We start from the raw sequence: 15,092 nt of genomic DNA, 5'->3' as shown, positions 1-15,092 counted from the left end.
CTGTGGGTGCCAGCCTTGCCACGAAGCAGGCGGCTGTGTTCCGTTCGCTCGGCAACTATCCGTCCCGGAGCGGCCGCCGTCCGTCCCGAACACCCACGCTCCGGTCCTGGGCGACGTTTGTGCAAGCCGCACGGGGGTCCGGGTCCCGCCTTGGGCGGCTGGAGTAAAGTGATCGCAAGACACGGGTGAGCGGCCACAAGCGGTGTGGCTGCCAGCCTTGCCGCGAAGCAGGAGGCTGTCCTCCGCCGCCTCGTGGGCTGGCAGTCGCGGGGACATGGGGTTCTGTCCTCTCCGGAGCGGCAGCCGTCCGTCCCGAACACCCACGCTCCTATCCTGGGCGACGTGTGTGCTAGCCGCACCGGGGTCCGGGTCCCGTCTCGGGCGGACTGGGGACAACGATCCCAAGACACGGTTGTCCGGCCACGACCGGCATGAAAGCCAGACTTGCCGCGAAGCGTCAGGCTGTCGTTCCCCGGGTCGGAGATACGCCGTCCCTGGGACCGGGGATTCAGACAGTCCAGAGCGGCAGTCGTCCGGATGTGGTCCCTGGGCTCCGGTCCTGGGCGACGTTTCTGCTAGCCGCACGGGGGTCCGGGTCCCGCCTTGGGCGGCTGGACTAAAGTGATCGCAAGACACGGGTGACCGGCCACAAGCGTTGTAGCTGCCAGACTTGCCGCGAAGCAGGCGGCTGTGTTCCGTTCGCTCGGCAGCTATCCGTCCCGGAGCGGCCGCCGTCCGTCCCGAACACCCACGCTCCGGTCCTGGGCGACGTTTGTGCAAGCCGCACGGGGGTCCGGGTCCCGCCTTGGGCGGCTGGAGTAAAGTGATCGCAAGACACGGGTGAGCGGCCACAAGCGGTGTGGCTGCCGGCCTTGCCGCGAAGCAGGAGGCTGTCCTCCGCCGCCTCGTGGGCTGGCAGTCGCGGGGACATGGGGTTCTGTCCTCTCCGGAGCGGCAGCCGTCCGTCCCGAACAGCCACGCTCCGGTCCTGGGCGATGTGTGTGCTAGGCGAACTAGGACCCGGTCGAACCTCTGTCGGCTCCGCTATTTCGATTGCAGGAAACGAGAGTCCCTCTACGGGCTGCGTCGGTCCGGCTTCCCGAGCCCCTAGGCTCCGGTCCTGCGCGACGTGTGTGCTAGCCGCGCCGGGGTCCGGGTCCCGTCTCGGGCGGACTGGGTACAACGATCCCAAAACACGGTTGTCCGGCCACGAGTGGCATGAAAGCCAGACTTTCCGCGAAGCGTCAGGCTGTCGTTCCCCGGGTCGGAGTTACGCCGTCCCTGGGACCGGGGATTCAGACAGTCCAGAGCGGCAGTCGTCCGGATGTGGTCCGTGGGCTCCGGTCCTGGGTGTCATGTGTGCTAGCCGCGCCGGGGTCCGGGTCCCGCCTTGGGCGGCTCGACAAAAGTGATCGCAAGACACGGGTGACCGGCCACAAGCGTTGTAGCTGCCAGACTTGCCGCGAAGCAGGCGGCTGTGTTCCGTTCGCTCGGCAGCTATCCGTCCCGGAGCGGCCGCCGTCCTTCCCGAACAGCCACGCTCCGGTCCTGGGCGACGTTTGTGCTAGCCGCACCGGGGTCCGGGTTCTGCCTTAGGCGGCTGGACTAAAGTGATCGCAAGAAACGGGTGACCGGCCACAACCCCTGTGGGTGCCAGCCTTGCCACGAAGCAGGCGGCTGTGTTCCGTTCGCTCGGCAACTATCCGTCCCGGAGCGGCCGCCGTCCGTCCCGAACACCCACGCTCCGGTCCTGGGCGACGTTTGTGCAAGCCGCACGGGGGTCCGGGTCCCGCCTTGGGCGGCTGGAGTAAAGTGATCGCAAGACACGGGTGACCGGCCACAAGCGGTGTGGCTGCCAGCCTTGCCGCGAAGCAGGAGGCTGTCCTCCGCCGCCTCGTGGGCTGGCAGTCGCGGGGACATGGGGTTCTGTCCTCTCCGGAGCGGCAGCCGTCCGTCCCGAACACCCACGCTCCTATCCTGGGCGACGTGTGTGCTAGCCGCACCGGGGTCCGGGTCCCGTCTCGGGCGGACTGGGGACAACGATCCCAAGACACGGTTGTCCGGCCACGAGCGGCATGAAAGCCAGACTTGCCGCGAAGCGTCAGGCTGTCGTTCCCCGGGTCGGAGATACGCCGTCCCTGGGACCGGGGATTCAGACAGTCCAGAGCGGCAGTCGTCCGGATGTGGTCCCTGGGCTCCGGTCCTGGGCGACGTTTCTGCTAGCCGCACGGGGGTCCGGGTCCCGCCTTGGGCGGCTGGACTAAAGTGATCGCAAGACACGGGTGACCGGCCACAAGCGTTGTAGCTGCCAGACTTGCCGCGAAGCAGGCGGCTGTGTTCCGTTCGCTCGGCAGCTATCCGTCCCGGAGCGGCCGCCGTCCGTCCCGAACACCCACGCTCCGGTCCTGGGCGACGTTTGTGCAAGCCGCACGGGGGTCCGGGTCCCGCCTTGGGCGGCTGGAGTAAAGTGATCGCAAGACACGGGTGAGCGGCCACAAGCGGTGTGGCTGCCGGCCTTGCCGCGAAGCAGGAGGCTGTCCTCCGCCGCCTCGTGGGCTGGCAGTCGCGGGGACATGGGGTTCTGTCCTCTCCGGAGCGGCAGCCGTCCGTCCCGAACAGCCACGCTCCGGTCCTGGGCGATGTGTGTGCTAGGCGAACTAGGACCCGGTCGAACCTCTGTCGGCTCCGCTATTTCGATTGCAGGAAACGAGAGTCCCTCTACGGGCTGCGTCGGTCCGGCTTCCCGAGCCCCTAGGCTCCGGTCCTGCGCGACGTGTGTGCTAGCCGCGCCGGGGTCCGGGTCCCGCCTTGGGCGGCTCGACAAAAGTGATCGCAAGACAGGGGTGACCTGCCACAAGCGTTGTGGCTGCCAGACTTGCCGCGAAGCAGGCGGCTGTGTTCCGTTCGCTCGGCAACTATCCGTCCCGGAGCGGCAGCCGTCCTTCCCGAACAGCCACGCTCGGGTCCTGGGCGACGTTTGTGCAAGCCGCATGGGGGTCCGGGTCCCGCTTTGGGCGGCTGGAGTAAAGTGATCGCAAGACACGGGTGAGCGGCCACAAGCGGTGTGGCTGCCAGCCTTGCCGCGAAGCAGGAGGCTGTCCTCCGCCGCCTCGTGGGCTGGCAGTCGCGGGGACATGGGGTTCTGTCCTCTCCGGAGCGGCAGCCGTCCGTCCCGAACATCCACGCTCCGGTCCTGGGCGATGTGTGTGCTAGGCGAACTAGGACCCGGTCGAACCTCTGTCGGCTCCGCTATTTCGATTGCAGGAAACGAGAGTCCCTCTACGGGCTGCGTCGGTGCGGCTTCCCGAGCCCCTAGGCTCCGGTCCTGCGCGACGTGTGTGCTAGCCGCGCCGGGGTCCGGGTCCCGCCTTGGGCGGCTCGACAAAAGTGATCGCAAGACAGGGGTGACCTGCCACAAGCGTTGTGGCTGCCAGACTTGCCGCGAAGCAGGCGGCTGTGTTCCGTTCGCTCGGCAACTATCCGTCCCGGAGCGGCAGCCGTCCTTCCCGAACAGCCACGCTCCGGTCCTGGGCGACGTTTGTGCAAGCCGCATGGGGGTCCGGGTCCCGCCTTGGGCGGCTGGAGTAAAGTGATCGCAAGACACGGGTGACCGGCCACAAGCGGTGTGGCTGCCAGCCTTGCCGCGAAGCAGGAGGCTGTCCTCCGCCGCCTCGTGGGCTGGCAGTCGCGGGGACATGGGGTTCTGTCCTCTCCGGAGCGGCAGCCGTCCGTCCCGAACATCCACGCTCCGGTCCTGGGCGATGTGTGTGCTAGGCGAACTAGGACACGGTCGGACCTCTGTCGGCTCCGCTATTTCGATCGCAGGAAACGTGTGTCCCTCTACGGGCTGCGTCGGTGCGGCTTCCCGAGCCCCTAGGCTCCGGTCCTGCGCGACGTGTGTGCTAGCCGCGCCGGGGTCCGGGTCCCGCCTTGGGCGGACTGGGTACAACGATCCCAAAACACGGTTGTCCGGCCACGAGTGGCATGAAAGCCAGACTTTCCGCGAAGCGTCAGGCTGTCGTTCCCCGGGTCGGAGTTACGCCGTCCCTGGGACCGGGGATTCAGACAGTCCAGAGCGGCAGTCGTCCGGATGTGGTCCGTGGGCTCCGGTCCTGGGTGTCGTGTGTGCTAGCCGCGCCGGGGTCCGGGTCCCGCCTTGGGCGGCTCGACAAAAGTGATCGCAAGACACGGGTGACCGGCCACAAGCGTTGTAGCTGCCAGACTTGCCGCGAAGCAGGCGGCTGTGTTCCGTTCGCTCGGCAGCTATCCGTCCCGGAGCGGCCGCCGTCCTTCCCGAACAGCCACGCTCCGGTCCTGGGCGACGTTTGTGCTAGCCGCACCGGGGTCCGGGTTCTGCCTTAGGCGGCTGGACTAAAGTGATCGCAAGAAACGGGTGACCGGCCACAACCCCTGTGGGTGCCAGCCTTGCCACGAAGCAGGCGGCTGTGTTCCGTTCGCTCGGCAACTATCCGTCCCGGAGCGGCCGCCGTCCGTCCCGAACACCCACGCTCCGGTCCTGGGCGACGTTTGTGCAAGCCGCACGGGGGTCCGGGTCCCGCCTTGGGCGGCTGGAGTAAAGTGATCGCAAGACACGGGTGAGCGGCCACAAGCGGTGTGGCTGCCAGCCTTGCCGCGAAGCAGGAGGCTGTCCTCCGCCGCCTCGTGGGCTGGCAGTCGCGGGGACATGGGGTTCTGTCCTCTCCGGAGCGGCAGCCGTCCGTCCCGAACACCCACGCTCCTATCCTGGGCGACGTGTGTGCTAGCCGCACCGGGGTCCGGGTCCCGTCTCGGGCGGACTGGGGACAACGATCCCAAGACACGGTTGTCCGGCCACGAGCGGCATGAAAGCCAGACTTGCCGCGAAGCGTCAGGCTGTCGTTCCCCGGGTCGGAGATACGCCGTCCCTGGGACCGGGGATTCAGACAGTCCAGAGCGGCAGTCGTCCGGATGTGGTCCCTGGGCTCCGGTCCTGGGTGTCGTGTGTGCTAGCCGCGCCGGGGTCCGGGTCCCGCCTTGGGCGGCTCGACAAAAGTGATCGCAAGACACGGGTGACCGGCCACAAGCGTTGTAGCTGCCAGACTTGCCGCGAAGCAGGCGGCTGTGTTCCGTTCGCTCGGCAGCTATCCGTCCCGGAGCGGCCGCCGTCCTTCCCGAACAGCCACGCTCCGGTCCTGGGCGACGTTTGTGCTAGCCGCACCGGGGTCCGGGTCACGCCTTGGGCGGCTGGACTAAAGTGATCGCAAGAAACGGGTGACCGGCCACAACCCCTGTGGGTGCCAGCCTTGCCACGAAGCAGGCGGCTGTGTTCCGTTCGCTCGGCAACTATCCGTCCCGGAGCGGCCGCCGTCCGTCCCGAACACCCACGCTCCGGTCCTGGGCGACGTTTGTGCAAGCCGCACGGGGGTCCGGGTCCCGCCTTGGGCGGCTGGAGTAAAGTGATCGCAAGACACGGGTGACCGGCCACAAGCGGTGTGGCTGCCAGCCTTGCCGCGAAGCAGGAGGCTGTCCTCCGCCGCCTCGTGGGCTGGCAGTCGCGGGGACATGGGGTTCTGTCCTCTCCGGAGCGGCAGCCGTCCGTCCCGAACACCCACGCTCCTATCCTGGGCGACGTGTGTGCTAGCCGCACCGGGGTCCGGGTCCCGTCTCGGGCGGACTGGGGACAACGATCCCAAGACACGGTTGTCCGGCCACGAGCGGCATGAAAGCCAGACTTGCCGCGAAGCGTCAGGCTGTCGTTCCCCGGGTCGGAGATACGCCGTCCCTGGGACCGGGGATTCAGACAGTCCAGAGCGGCAGTCGTCCGGATGTGGTCCCTGGGCTCCGGTCCTGGGCGACGTTTCTGCTAGCCGCACCGGGGTCCGGGTCCCGCCTTGGGCGGCTGGACTAAAGTGATCGCAAGACACGGGTGACCGGCCACAAGCGTTGTAGCTGCCAGACTTGCCGCGAAGCAGGCGGCTGTGTTCCGTTCGCTCGGCAGCTATCCGTCCCGGAGCGGCCGCCGTCCGTCCCGAACACCCACGCTCCGGTCCTGGGCGACGTTTGTGCAAGCCGCACGGGGGTCCGGGTCCCGCCTTGGGCGGCTGGAGTAAAGTGATCGCAAGACACGGGTGAGCGGCCACAAGCGGTGTGGCTGCCGGCCTTGCCGCGAAGCAGGAGGCTGTCCTCCGCCGCCTCGTGGGCTGGCAGTCGCGGGGACATGGGGTTCTGTCCTCTCCGGAGCGGCAGCCGTCCGTCCCGAACAGCCACGCTCCGGTCCTGGGCGATGTGTGTGCTAGGCGAACTAGGACCCGGTCGAACCTCTGTCGGCTCCGCTATTTCGATTGCAGGAAACGAGAGTCCCTCTACGGGCTGCGTCGGTCCGGCTTCCCGAGCCCCTAGGCTCCGGTCCTGCGCGACGTGTGTGCTAGCCGCGCCGGGGTCCGGGTCCCGCCTTGGGCGGCTCGACAAAAGTGATCGCAAGACAGGGGTGACCTGCCACAAGCGTTGTGGCTGCCAGACTTGCCGCGAAGCAGGCGGCTGTGTTCCGTTCGCTCGGCAACTATCCGTCCCGGAGCGGCAGCCGTCCTTCCCGAACAGCCACGCTCCGGTCCTGGGCGACGTTTGTGCAAGCCGCATGGGGGTCCGGGTCCCGCTTTGGGCGGCTGGAGTAAAGTGATCGCAAGACACGGGTGAGCGGCCACAAGCGGTGTGGCTGCCAGCCTTGCCGCGAAGCAGGAGGCTGTCCTCCGCCGCCTCGTGGGCTGGCAGTCGCGGGGACATGGGGTTCTGTCCTCTCCGGAGCGGCAGCCGTCCGTCCCGAACATCCACGCTCCGGTCCTGGGCGATGTGTGTGCTAGGCGAACTAGGACCCGGTCGAACCTCTGTCGGCTCCGCTATTTCGATTGCAGGAAACGAGAGTCCCTCTACGGGCTGCGTCGGTGCGGCTTCCCGAGCCCCTAGGCTCCGGTCCTGCGCGACGTGTGTGCTAGCCGCGCCGGGGTCCGGGTCCCGCCTTGGGCGGCTCGACAAAAGTGATCGCAAGACAGGGGTGACCTGCCACAAGCGTTGTGGCTGCCAGACTTGCCGCGAAGCAGGCGGCTGTGTTCCGTTCGCTCGGCAACTATCCGTCCCGGAGCGGCAGCCGTCCTTCCCGAACAGCCACGCTCCGGTCCTGGGCGACGTTTGTGCAAGCCGCATGGGGGTCCGGGTCCCGCCTTGGGCGGCTGGAGTAAAGTGATCGCAAGACACGGGTGACCGGCCACAAGCGGTGTGGCTGCCAGCCTTGCCGCGAAGCAGGAGGCTGTCCTCCGCCGCCTCGTGGGCTGGCAGTCGCGGGGACATGGGGTTCTGTCCTCTCCGGAGCGGCAGCCGTCCGTCCCGAACATCCACGCTCCGGTCCTGGGCGATGTGTGTGCTAGGCGAACTAGGACACGGTCGGACCTCTGTCGGCTCCGCTATTTCGATCGCAGGAAACGTGTGTCCCTCTACGGGCTGCGTCGGTGCGGCTTCCCGAGCCCCTAGGCTCCGGTCCTGCGCGACGTGTGTGCTAGCCGCGCCGGGGTCCGGGTCCCGTCTCGGGCGGACTGGGTACAACGATCCCAAAACACGGTTGTCCGGCCACGAGTGGCATGAAAGCCAGACTTTCCGCGAAGCGTCAGGCTGTCGTTCCCCGGGTCGGAGTTACGCCGTCCCTGGGACCGGGGATTCAGACAGTCCAGAGCGGCAGTCGTCCGGATGTGGTCCGTGGGCTCCGGTCCTGGGTGTCGTGTGTGCTAGCCGCGCCGGGGTCCGGGTCCCGCCTTGGGCGGCTCGACAAAAGTGATCGCAAGACACGGGTGACCGGCCACAAGCGTTGTAGCTGCCAGACTTGCCGCGAAGCAGGCGGCTGTGTTCCGTTCGCTCGGCAGCTATCCGTCCCGGAGCGGCCGCCGTCCTTCCCGAACAGCCACGCTCCGGTCCTGGGCGACGTTTGTGCTAGCCGCACCGGGGTCCGGGTTCTGCCTTAGGCGGCTGGACTAAAGTGATCGCAAGAAACGGGTGACCGGCCACAACCCCTGTGGGTGCCAGCCTTGCCACGAAGCAGGCGGCTGTGTTCCGTTCGCTCGGCAACTATCCGTCCCGGAGCGGCCGCCGTCCGTCCCGAACACCCACGCTCCGGTCCTGGGCGACGTTTGTGCAAGCCGCACGGGGGTCCGGGTCCCGCCTTGGGCGGCTGGAGTAAAGTGATCGCAAGACACGGGTGACCGGCCACAAGCGGTGTGGCTGCCAGCCTTGCCGCGAAGCAGGAGGCTGTCCTCCGCCGCCTCGTGGGCTGGCAGTCGCGGGGACATGGGGTTCTGTCCTCTCCGGAGCGGCAGCCGTCCGTCCCGAACACCCACGCTCCTATCCTGGGCGACGTGTGTGCTAGCCGCACCGGGGTCCGGGTCCCGTCTCGGGCGGACTGGGGACAACGATCCCAAGACACGGTTGTCCGGCCACGACCGGCATGAAAGCCAGACTTGCCGCGAAGCGTCAGGCTGTCGTTCCCCGGGTCGGAGATACGCCGTCCCTGGGACCGGGGATTCAGACAGTCCAGAGCGGCAGTCGTCCGGATGTGGTCCGTGGGCTCCGGTCCTGGGTGTCGTGTGTGCTAGCCGCGCCGGGGTCCGGGTCCCGCCTTGGGCGGCTCGACAAAAGTGATCGCAAGACACGGGTGACCGGCCACAAGCCCTGTGGGTTTCAGCCTTGCCACGAAGCAGGCGGCTGTGTTCCGTTCGCTCGGCAACTATCCGCCCCGGAGCGGCCGCCGTCCGCCCCGAAAACCCACGCTCCGGTCCTGGGCGACGTTTGTGCAAGCCGCACGGGGGTCCGGGTCCCGCCTTGGGCGGACTGGGGACAACGATCCCAAGACACGGTTGTCCGGCCACGAGCGGCATGAAAGCCAGACTTGCCGCGAAGCGTCAGGCTGTCGTTCCCCGGGTCGGAGTTACGCCGTCCCTGGGACCGGGGATTCAGACAGTCCAGAGCGGCAGTCGTCCGGATGTGGTCCGTGGGCTCCGGTCCTGGGTGTCGTGTGTGCTAGCCGCGCCGGGGTACGGGTCCGCCTTGGGTGGCTCGACGAAAGTGATCGCAAGACACGGGTGAGCGGCCACAAGCGGTGTGGCTGCCGGCCTTGCCGCGTAGCAGGAGGCTGTCCTCCGCCGCCTCGTGGGCTGGCAGTCGCGGGGACATGGGGTTCTGTCCTCTCCGGAGCGGCAGCCGTCCGTCCCGAACACCCACGCTCCGGTCCTGGGCGATGTGTGTGCTAGGCGAACTAGGACCCGGTCGGACCTCTGTCGGCTCCGCTATTTCGATTGCAGGAAACGAGTGTCCCTCTACGGGCTGCGTCGGTGCGGCTTCCCGAGCCCCTAGGCTCCGGTCCTGCGCGACGTGTGTGCTAGCCGCGCCGGGGTCCGGGTCCCGCCTTGGGCGGCTCGACAAAAGTGATCTCAAGACAGGGGTGACCTGCCACAAGCGTTGTGGCTGCCAGACTTGCCGCGAAGCAGGCGGCTGTGTTCCTTTCGCTCGGCAACTATCCGTCCCGGAGCGTCAGCCGTCCTTCCCGAACAGCCACGCTCCGGTCCTGGGCGACGTTTGTGCAAGCCGCATGGGGGTCCGGGTCCCGCCTTGGGCGGCTGGAGTAAAGTGATCGCAAGACACGGGTGACCGGCCACAAGCGGTGTGGCTGCCAGCCTTGCCGCGAAGCAGGAGGCTGTCCTCCGCCGCCTCGTGGGCTGGCAGTCGCGGGGACATGGGGTTCTGTCCTCTCCGGAGCGGCAGCCGTCCGTCCCGAACACCCACGCTCCGGTCCTGGGCGATGTGAGTGCTAGCCGAACTAGGACCCGGTCGGACCTCTGTCGGCTCCGCTATTTCGATTGCAGGAAACGTGTGTCCCTCTACGGGCTACGTCGGTGCGGCTTCCCGAGCCCCTAGGCTCCGGTCCTGCGCGACGTGTGTGCTAGCCGCGCCGGGGTCCGGGTCCCGCCTTGGGCGGCTCGACAAAAGTGATCGCAAGGCACGGGTGACCGGCCACAAGCGGTGTGGCTGCCAGCCTTGCCGCGAAGCAGGAGGCTGTCCTCTGCTGCCTCGTGGGCTGGCAGTCGCGGGGACTAAGGGTTCTGTCCTCTCCGGAGCAGCAGCCGTCGGTCCCGAATACCCACGCTCCTATCCTGGGCGAGGTGTGTGCTAGCCGCACCGGGGTCCGGGTCCCGCCTTGGGCGGCTGGACTAAAGTGACACGGGTGACACGAGCGGAATGGGAGCCAGACTTGCTACGAGTCGTTTAGGGGTCCTACGCCGGCCCGTGGGGTGGCAATGAAAGAGCGAATAAGGAGGCTCCATAGGCATGTCGGGCTGCGTGAAGGCTCCCCTGGGGAGTTTACTTGTACCCAAGAAAACGTCTTACAAGACCCTTTCGCCCATCCAAAAGTGCCCCCAAAGGAAGGCTTTGAGAACATCTGAACTCCCCAGGGGAGCCTTTACGCAGCCCCACATGCAACTGGGCCCTCCTTGTTCATTGTTTAAGAGCAACCCTAAATATACCCCTAGCCAGCATGGCAGAAGACTGAAAACTCGGGCTCCAAAAAATGCGTTTCAAGCCCCTTTCGCCCATCCAAAAGTGCCCCCAGAGGAAGGCTTTGGGTACAAGTGAACTCCCCAGGGGAGCCTTTATGCAGCCCCACATGCAACTGGACCCTCCGGGTTCACTCTTTCACCGCAAGCCTAAATATAGCCCTAGCACGCCTGGCAGTCGACTGAAAGCTCGGGCCACAGAAAATGCGTTAAAAGCCTAATTCGCCCATCCAATAGTGCCCCCAAAGGAAGGCTTTGGGTACATCTGAACTCCCCAGGGGAGCCTTAACGCAGCCCCACATGCAACTGGACCCTCCGTGTTCGCTCTTTACAGCAACCCTAAATATAACCCTAGCCAGCATGGCAGTCGACTGAAAGCTCGGGCCACAGAAAATGTGTTACGAGCCCCTTTCCCCCATCCAAAAGTGCCCCCAAAGAAAGGCTTTGGGTACAACTGAACTCCCCAGGGGAGCCTTTACGCAGCCCCACATGCAACTGGACCCTCCGTATTCGCTCTTTCACAGCAAACCTAAATATACCCCTAGCCAGCATGGCAGAGGACTGAAAACTCGGGCTCCAGAAAATGCGTTTCACGCCCCATTCACCCATCCAGAAGTGCCCCCAAAGGAAGGCTTTGGGTACAAGTGAACTCCCCAGGGGAGCCTTTATGCAGGCCCATACGCAACTGGACCCCCGTGTTCTCTGTTTACAAGCAACCCTAAATATAACACTAGCCAGCATGGCAGAAAACTGAAAACTCGGGCCCCAGAAAATGCGTTAAAAGCCTAATTCGCCCATCCAAAAGTGCCCCCAGAGGAAGGCTTTGGGTACAACTGAACTCCCCAGGGGAGCCTTAACGCAGCCCCACATGCAACTGGACCCTCCGTATTTGCTCTTTCACAGCAACCCTAAATATAGCCCTGGCCCGCCTGGCAGTCGACAGAAAACTCGGGCCCCAGAAAATGCGTTAAAAGCCTAATTCGCCCATCCAAAAGTGCCCCCAGAGGAAGCCTTTGGGTACAAGTGAACTCCCCAGGGGAGCCTTTACGCAGCCCCACATGCAACTGGACCCTCCTTGTTCACTGTTTACGAGCAACCCTAAATATACCCTTAGCCAGCATGGCAGAAGACTGAAAACTCGGGTTCCAGAAAATGCGTTTCAAGCCCCATTCACCCATCCAGAAGTGCCCCCAAAGGAAGACTTTGGGTACATCTGAACTCCCCAGGGGAGCCTTTATGCAGCCCCACATGCAACTGGACCCTCCGGGTTCACTCTTTCACCGCAAGCCTAAATATAACCCTAGCACGCCTGGCAGTCGACTGAAAGCTCGGGCCACAGAAAATGTGTTACGAGCCCCATTCGCCCATCCAAAAGTGCCCCCAAAGGAAGGCTTTGGGTACATCTGAACTCCCCAGGGGAGCCTTTACGCAGCCCCACATGCAACTGGACCCTCCGTGTTCGCTCTTTACAGCAACCCTAAATATAACCCTAGCCAGCATGGCAGAAGACTGAAAACTCGGGCCACAGAAAAAGTGTTTCAAGCCCCTTTCGCCCATCCAGAAGTGCCCCCAAAGGAAGGCTTTGGGTACATCTGAACTCCCCAGGGGAGCCTTTATGCAGCCCCACATGCAACTGGACCCTCCGTATTCGCTCTTTCACAGCAACCCTAAATATAACCCTGGCCCGCATGGCAGACGACTGAAAACTCGGGCCCCAGAAAACGTGCTACAAGCCCCATTCGACCATCCAAAAGTGCCACCAAAGGAAGGCTTTGGGTACAACTGAACTCCCCAGGGGAGCCTTTATGCAGGCCCATACGCAACTGGACCCCCGTGTTCTCTGTTTACAAGCAACCCTAAATATAACACTAGCCAGCAGGGCAGAAAACTGAAAACTCGGGCCCCAGAAAATGCGTTAAAAGCCTAATTCGCCCATCCAAAAGTGCCCCCAGAGGAAGGCTTTGGGTACAAGTGAACTCCCCAGGGGAGCCTTTATGCAGCCCCACATGCAACTGGACCCTCCGTATTTGCTCTTTCACAGCAACCCTAAATATAGCCCTGGCCCGCCTGGCAGTCGACAGAAAACTCGGGCCCTAGAAAATGCGTTAAAAGCCTAATTCGCCCATCCAAAAGTGCCCCCAGAGGAAGCCTTTGGGTACATCTGAACTCCCCAGGGGAGACTTTACACAGCCCCACATGCAACTGGGCCCTCCTTGTTCATTGTTTACGAGCAACCCTAAATATACCCCTAGCCACCATGGCAGAAGACTGAAAACTCGGGCTCCAGAAAATGCGTTTCAAGCCCCATTCACCCATCCAGAAGTGCCCCCAAAGGAAGGCTTTGGGTACAACTGAACTCCCCAGGGGAGCCTTTACGCAGCCCCACATGCAACTGGACCCTCCGTATTCGCTCTTTCACAGCAAACCTAAATATACCCCTAGCCAGCATGGCAGAGGACTGAAAACTCGGGCTCCAGAAAATGCGTTTCACGCCCCATTCACCCATCCAGAAGTGCCCCCAAAGGAAGGCTTTGGGTACAAGTGAACTCCCCAGGGGAGCCTTTATGCAGCCCCACATGCAACTGGACCCTCCGTATTCGCTCTTTCACAGCAACCCTAAATATAACCCTGGCCCGCATGGCAGACGACTGAAAAATCGGGCCCCAGAAAACGTGCTACAAGCCCCATTCGACCATCCAAAAATGCCACAAAAGGAAGGCTTTGGGTACATCTGAACTCCCCAGGGGAGCCTTTATGCAGCCCCACTTGCAACTGGACCCTCCGTATTTGCTCTTTCACAGCAACCCTAAATATAGCCCTAGCACGCCTGGCAGTCGACTGAAAGCTCGGGCCACAGAAAATGTGTTACGAGCCCCATTCGACCATCCAAAAGTGCCCCCAGAGGAAGGCTTTGGGTACAACTGAACTCCCCAGGGGAGCCTTTATGCAGGCCTATATGCAACTGTACCCCCGTGTTCTCTGTTTACAAGCAACCCTAAATATAACACTAGCCAGCATGGCAGAAAACTGAAAACTCGGGCTCCAGAAAATGCGTTAAAAGCCTAATTCGCCCATCCGAAAGTGCCCCCAGAGGAAGGCTTTGGGTACAACTGAACTCCCCAGGGGAGCCTTAACGCAGCCCCACATGAAACTGGACCCTCCGTATTTGCTCTTTCACAGCAACCCTAAATATAGCCCTGGCCCGCCTGGCAGTCGACAGAAAACTCGGGCCCTAGAAAATGCGTTAAAAGCCTAATTCGCCCATCCAAAAGTGCCCCCAGAGGAAGCCTTTGGGTACAAGTGAACTCCCCAGGGGAGCCTTTATGCAGCCCCACATGCAACTGGACCCTCCTTGTTCACTGTTTACGAGCAACCCTAAATATAACCCTAGCCAGCATGGCAGAAGACTGAAAACTCGGGCTCCAGAAAATGCGTTTCAAGCCCCATTCACCCATCCAGAAGTGCCCCCAAAGGAAGACTTTGGGTACATCTGAACTCCCCAGGGGAGCCTTTATGCAGCCCCACATGCAACTGGACCCTCCGGGTTCACTCTTTCACCGCAAGCCTAAATATAACCCTAGCACGCCTGGCAGTCGACTGAAAGCTCGGGCCACAGAAAATGTGTTACGAGCCCCATTCGCCCATCCAAAAGTGCCCCCAAAGGAAGGCTTTGGGTACATCTGAACTCCCCAGGGGAGCCTTTACGCAGCCCCACATGCAACTGGACCCTCCGTGTTCGCTCTTTACAGCAACCCTAAATATAACCCTAGCCAGCATGGCAGAAGACTGAAAACTCGGGCCACAGAAAAAGTGTTTCAAGCCCCTTTCGCCCATCCAGAAGTGCCCCCAAAGGAAGGCTTTGGGTACAAGTGAACTCCCCAGGGGAGCCTTTATGCAGCCCCACATGAACTGGATCCTCCGTATTCGCTCTTTCACAGCAACCCTAAATATAACCCTGGCCCGCATGGCAGACGACTGAAAACTCGGGCCCCAGAAAACGTGCTACAAGCCCCATTCGACCATCCAAAAGTGCCACCAAAGGAAGGCTTTGGGTACAACTGAACTCCCCAGGGGAGCCTTTATGCAGCCCCACTTGCAACTGGACCCTCCGTATTTGCTCTTTCACAGCAACCCTAAATATAGCCCTAGCACGCCTGGCAGTCGACTGAAAGCTCGGGCCACAGAAAATGTGTTACGAGCCCCATTCGACCATCCAAAAGTGCCCCCAGAGGAAGGCTTTGGGTACAACTGAACTCCCCAGGGGAGCCTTTATGCAGGCCCATACGCAACTGTACCCCCGTGTTCTCTGTTTACAAGCAACCCTAAATATAACACTAGCCAGCATGGCAGAAAACTGAAAACTCGGGCTCCAGAAAATGCGTTAAAAGCCTAATTCGCCCATCCGAAAGTGCCCCCAGAGGAAGGCTTTGGGTACAACTGAACTCCCCAGGGGAGCCTTAACGCAGCCCCACATGAAACTGGACCCTCCGTATTTGCTCTTTCACAGCAACCCTAAATATAGCC

Source organism: Anas acuta, chromosome 7 (assembly GCF_963932015.1).
Source record: "Anas acuta chromosome 7, bAnaAcu1.1, whole genome shotgun sequence".
In the NCBI taxonomy this organism is placed as follows: Eukaryota; Metazoa; Chordata; class Aves; order Anseriformes; family Anatidae; genus Anas; species Anas acuta.
Note: the sequence above shows the minus strand (reverse complement) of the source record.